This window comes from Ascidiella aspersa, chromosome 2, assembly GCF_963924565.1.
Source record: "Ascidiella aspersa chromosome 2, kaAscAspe10.2, whole genome shotgun sequence".
In the NCBI taxonomy this organism is placed as follows: Eukaryota; Metazoa; Chordata; class Ascidiacea; order Phlebobranchia; family Ascidiidae; genus Ascidiella; species Ascidiella aspersa.
This window is the reverse complement of record NC_139448.1, coordinates 22,051,675-22,057,674: the sequence shown is the minus strand read 5'-3', so window position 1 is coordinate 22,057,674 and position 6,000 is coordinate 22,051,675.

The following is a 6,000-nucleotide window of genomic DNA, read 5'->3' as shown; positions in this document are numbered from 1 at the left end:
TTTGGCCAGGCGATGTGTACAAAAGCCGTTTGCATTAAGCCAAATGAGACTTGACTTACCTTAACTGAACAGAACACAACTGGACAATGACTCAACTCACTCAAAACGTTATTATGCTGGACTGTTAGTACTGTGCATGGACATTAAGCTATTCCTGTAATTGATTGCCATTTTGATGTTATTCAATAAACTCAGATACGTTTAATACCTTGCTGTGGCTAAGCTGTTGGAACACGCAACCTTCAAACAACCTTTAACAAAGGAGTCGGACTGAAATCGTAGCAGAAACCTGAATCAGTTCTAAACAAACTCAGCTTAACCCTGCAGTTCTCCTTAAGTTTTTTTAATATTCCTACGTTCTAAACACGAAATCTAAACACTATCATTTCTTCCTCAGCAAAAAACAAATGTACAAAAAATATGTAAAACTGCAGTAGTGCTTCTGTGCCAAAAGTGAAGACAGCAGAGATCATAAAAATTGGTTCTTTTTAAAGTTTTCTATTCCTTGTCTTACAATGATGCAACCTTTACTGTCTTCCCGAAAACTCCAGCCTCCTGAAGCAAACCTTTTTTCACTTTCGGCAAACTAACTGGGTTTAAGTTGACTTTTTATATTCACAATACTCTATTTTGGTATTTTCCAAATTCTGTGGGATTTCACTTCGGTTGCCCCTCACTATGGAAGTTTAAATGATATTAAGGATTTAACAAAATTGCATTTAAAAAATATGGCACGGATCTAGAATCCTACCACAATTATTAAATCAATGCACAATATTTGGGTTAGGGTGCAGGTTAGCGTTAGGATGTGGGTGTTTTTTTAGAGGGAACAAATAAATTTTTGTTAGGACGGAATATTTTAATTTGGATGTTCAAGCGGTAGCAGTATCTCGCAAACAACACTCGTTTCTCAATTTTGTTGTAGTGTAGTGGGTCGGTATTCCAATAAGCGCTGAAAATAATATTGTTTTGTTACGTATTTATATTGTTACTATTACATATTTAGGCTTAATTTCACATCTGTAAAGTCTTGGTAAAAATGCTGGAAATTTTTCTGGTGATAACTGTTTTGGCTGGCAAAAAAAGTTGAGGAAAAAGGTTTTACGGTATGTATTTGCCTGTTAAAAGAGCTTTTTAGGGGACAGGGTTGGCAAAACTGAAACAAGTGATTTTTGCTTAGTCTTTTCAAAAAAAACATACCAGAAAATGTATTCCTTGTCTTACTACCTCTTTGCATCTGTTAAGTTATAGCTGAAGGCAGAAAGTTTTCGGCTCATATCTGTTTTTGCAAGGCCCTAAAAATACCCGAAGGTTATGGTAAGTTATTGGTCGTCCGAAAACAGGCTTTGACAAACATTGCACTTCTTTAAAGCACTATAAAATAATTGCCACAGCGACAGGCCTTAATCCAATGTTCACTGTGCAAAACTTTGCACTGTGGGCTAAACTCGTTGAATATTGACCTAAAGTTGACCTTGAGCAGTGTTCCTCTAATTTTCTACCAGGTGCGCAGGTGCCCCCCAAAAAATTTTTTTTATGGCCTGGTGTCTAACCTTTATGCAAAATTTAGATCCCTGTCAACTGCACTACCTTGTTCAGACAAACTAAGCCCAAATCCACCGCGAAAGATTAAAATGTGAGTTAAATTAGCCTATAGAAACCAAGAACTAATAAAAATTAGTAGATCAAAAACTTGCCAATCACAAAATCACAAACCAAATTTTGCAGATACTAAACTCTTACCCGATCCGTCAGAAATTAGTGCAGTTCTAAGCATAAGGGCCTCTGACAATTAGGGCATCCAAAGTATGGAAAAGTCTGACTTTTAGACTTGAAAGTCTTGGACAATGCACTAATTTGACTTAACAAATCTGCTTAAGAAGATTAAATTTAATAATACTTGCCACCCGAACCCAAACGCTAACCAGCACCCTAACCCAAATAATGTGCGTTGATTTAATAATTATATAAACGCTTTCGGTCCTAATACATCAATGTGTGACATAACAATCCTATATAACCTGGACGAGAAATTATCTTATGCCCACCCGAATTTGGGCTTTTTCCCAGCGTTTAAGTAATTATTAAATTTCCGCACATTATTTCAGTCAGGGTGCTGGTTATTGTTTGGGTCAAGTATTATTAAATCTATCTCATAGTTTTTGTGAGTTTTCAGCCAATATTTCCTATTTATCTCTGCCGGGAGTTTACCTAAGATCCAATCAGTGCGTTGCCGCGACCTTAAAGTCCAAAAGTCGGACTCTCCTGTCCTTGTATGCATATATAATTGTCATAGAACTTTTTGCTTAGAACTGCACTAATTTTTGACGGATCGGGTGAAACTACACATGCGTGTAATTTTAAAGTAAAGCATACGATACTGAATATAGGCAGAAATCCAGGCGTAACCTAACCATAAAAATTACTGCACAAAATATTAAATATTTAGGGCAGTACTTACGGCAACCCAGAATTTGCCGGCACTCGAGTTAAGAACCACTTTTTTCGGACGTCTCAAAGCAAACTAATTACGACACTCTTTTGGTTGTACGTAGCTCGAATAAAACTAATTTGAGCACTTTTTATTTCGTACGTACTTCGGATAAAACTAAGTTGGGAACTTTTTGTTCTGTACGTAGCTCGAATAAAACTAATTTAGGCACTTTTTGTCCATACGTAACTCGAATAAAACTAGTTTGGGAACTTTTTTTATCATACGTAGCTCAAATGAAAGAAATTTGGGCACTTTTTGTCCGTGCGTAGCTCGGATAAAACTAATTTGGGCACTTTTTGGTCGTACATTGGTCAGATAAAACTAATTTGGGCACTTTTTCGAAACTTTTGTGAAGTAGAAATGGAGTACATAAAATATTACATGTAATAATCTTTGCAAAATAGTGATAATGTGGACTTCAGGAGAAGACGGAAGGTCAAATTTAAGTAAAAAAAAACTTTAAAAAAAAAAAAAACTTTTTTTTTTACTTCCTTGAAAAAAGTGAGCAAGTGCCCAAAATTTTGCGCAAAAAATGCGCTTATTGGGAATACTGACCTTGAGTAAACCCGTAGCTAATTTTGTATGTTTTTCGATGGGAGTTTGTACATTTTTCGATGGGAGATACTTTTGCAATTTAAAGCTTTTAAGACAATTGTGAAATTTCTGCACCTGGCATAACATGTTATACACTCCCCCAATAAATTTGTGAATTAAACTATGGTTATCGGCAAGTAATTAATTGGCTGCCCCCCCAAAACTACAATGATGCATTTAAAGCAAGCACAGTAGTTCTTCCGCCAGTGCTAATCCAAACTTGCCATTCTCAAATGTAAAATTAGCCACAACTTCTGCAGGTGAACCAGCAATTTTTATCTGTTCCGATTACCCAATATAAATGGCAAATGTGGAATTGAATCCAAACTGGATCCTAAGTATCCGATATTCTACTTTCAACATCCCTAGCATTGACCACAGGACCACTATGGTCATAGCCACTAATCATACTACGGCATGTTGCACTCGAGACTGTGTGACTCTAACCTAGGTAACAAATTTTATTAAATATGATTATAAATATCATTATTTCAAGCAATTTATATAACATTTTTTTGTGTGTTTTTTCTAATTTTGCACTATGTTTGCACCTGATTTCCCCCCACAACAGCTCATCTGTGTAACAGTTTTAGAGTAAAAAACAGACATGTGCACCTGCAGGCCCCAGATAGCAGTTTTGCATGTACCTATGACCTTATGTATTTGTTTATGTCACCAAAAAATTGGCGCTTTCGGTGCAGGTTTTTTTAACTAATTTACTTGTTAACCTTGTTTATCACCTAAACATGACAGTGTTGATTCATTCCTTAGGCAAACAAATTATTAAACTTTAGGGACGTGACCAAAAACCAAATAATTCAGGCCAAAATGCTTGTCACCAGAAGGCTGGCAAGATTCTTCCAGCCTGTTTGAGTCTTAAATTACCCGGTCTAATACAGCACATTGTTTTTATCTTTATATTTTGTAAAACATGGTTATGAAACAAATGACTATGTTGTAAACGTGCTATTTGTAACCCAAAAGTTTGATGTGTATCTTCACATATAAAAACGTCCTTTGTTTAGTAAACAACATTCTTCAATTAATAAAGCCAATCATAGAATCAATTATTTTTTCATTCATGTATAACAAGTACCACCTATACACTGTATATTATTCCAAGTGTCTACAATATATAGTCTGATCTAACTAACTTCTCCAGCCCTTATTTGTCGTACCCTGAAGTAAATTACAATGGATAAATGTGATTGTTAGATCATTATCAACTGGTACAGTTTAATAATATTGAGTTCTAATGCACTTGCAAACAATAATAATACACAAAAGCATTTCTTATACAGTGAAGTTTTGATACGGAAATCATTTTGTGATGACCTAGGAAGATTGTAACGATGCACTGGGGTACGCACAGTTTTCAGAAATTCTGTAATAGATGGCCTGCGTTTAGTCTTGCATGTATGCCTATGTGTAATAAAAGTTATTTCCAAAATTACAAAGATATTGGGTTTTAATCTGGTGCTTATAATGCCATTTTTACAATATATAAATATAGTTCATTTCTGTTTTTGTCCACCTAAGTTTCAGGGGAGAGTAGACTGTTTTTAAGGGACATTAAAAGTTTGAAAAACAGTGTCAATTGGTAAATATTTACATTTACAACATAAAACTAGACGGGGGTGCGGTTGTTGTATATTTTGTCAGGGGGTATATTTTCAGGGCTTAGTGTTTATTTTCAATTTTTACTTTATTTTAATTTTTTTCAATTTTTTTTTTATATTTGTATTGTGTACTTTATATTATATATTTTGTGTTTCATTTTCCTTAACTTGTTTCTGCAAGCAAAAACAGATATGGGCCGAAAACTTCCCCACTTAACTTAAATGCCTTTGATGCGAAAGGGGTTCAAATATGGCGTAGTTTTTGGGGAATGATCGAAACATATATTTGATAAATAGAATTTACGTAGATAATGCGTATGGCCATTTTATTACATTTTGACCAGCTTACGTGTTTGAAAATCAAATGTTGTCATTCTCTTAAGACTTCAAATGGTTTAACGCCTATGGTTTGCTATACTTTTGCAAACTTTGACTCGGTAAATTTTTACCATGGCTAGGTCCGAGCAATCACTGTTAAAACAGGCTTTAAATCTGTAGTTTCAAACAATATGAAAAACCCTATTATGCGCTAATACGCAAACTATTAAATCGAAAGTTTTGCTAGATGTTTAGGCCTGATGTTGGTATGCTGGTTGGAGCAACTTTCACAACAGGTGCTAACAGAAAGGCGTAGACTGCCTCAAGATTTCGCATTTAAATTTGTGGCGGGAAATACACCCTATTGACACTTGATTATTAGGCGAAGCTTATCGCGAAGTTATTGGTCGCCCGAAAAAAAGCTAACGCCGCATTGAAAGCAAACATTATAAATGAGTCGCCGATATTCTGCTTTGAACATCTCTACTCGCAATGCTTCCCTCCGTTAATTGTACGGTGGGTGAAACTTTATTCACGGCCTTACCTCTTTGTGTATTACCGCGACAATACGATGAAATATGATTTGGAGAATATTGGAAAGAATCGTATTTGGAGAATATTTGCTATTTGCACCTGTGTAGTATGTTACTCCAATCCAACATATCAACACACAATTTTAAGTTGTGTAGGCCTGGTGTTGATATGTTGGATTAGAGTTGCCACCAGATTTTGCATTTAAATTTGCGGCGGTAAAATAAGTTGTTTCTTAAGAGCATTAAGTAATTTTACTAAAGAGAAGCCTCGTTTTAAAATGCAAGCCGCACGAGCCCAGTTTTGGACGTGCCACTTCGCACAATGAAAGTCTCACGCGCGGGACAATAAAGCGCAGCAGGCGGTCAGTCGCTTCGTCACTTCATAAGCTGGACAAAGCAAGCGAATATGAACGAATTCTGTATGAAAGTTTTTCTGCTGCTA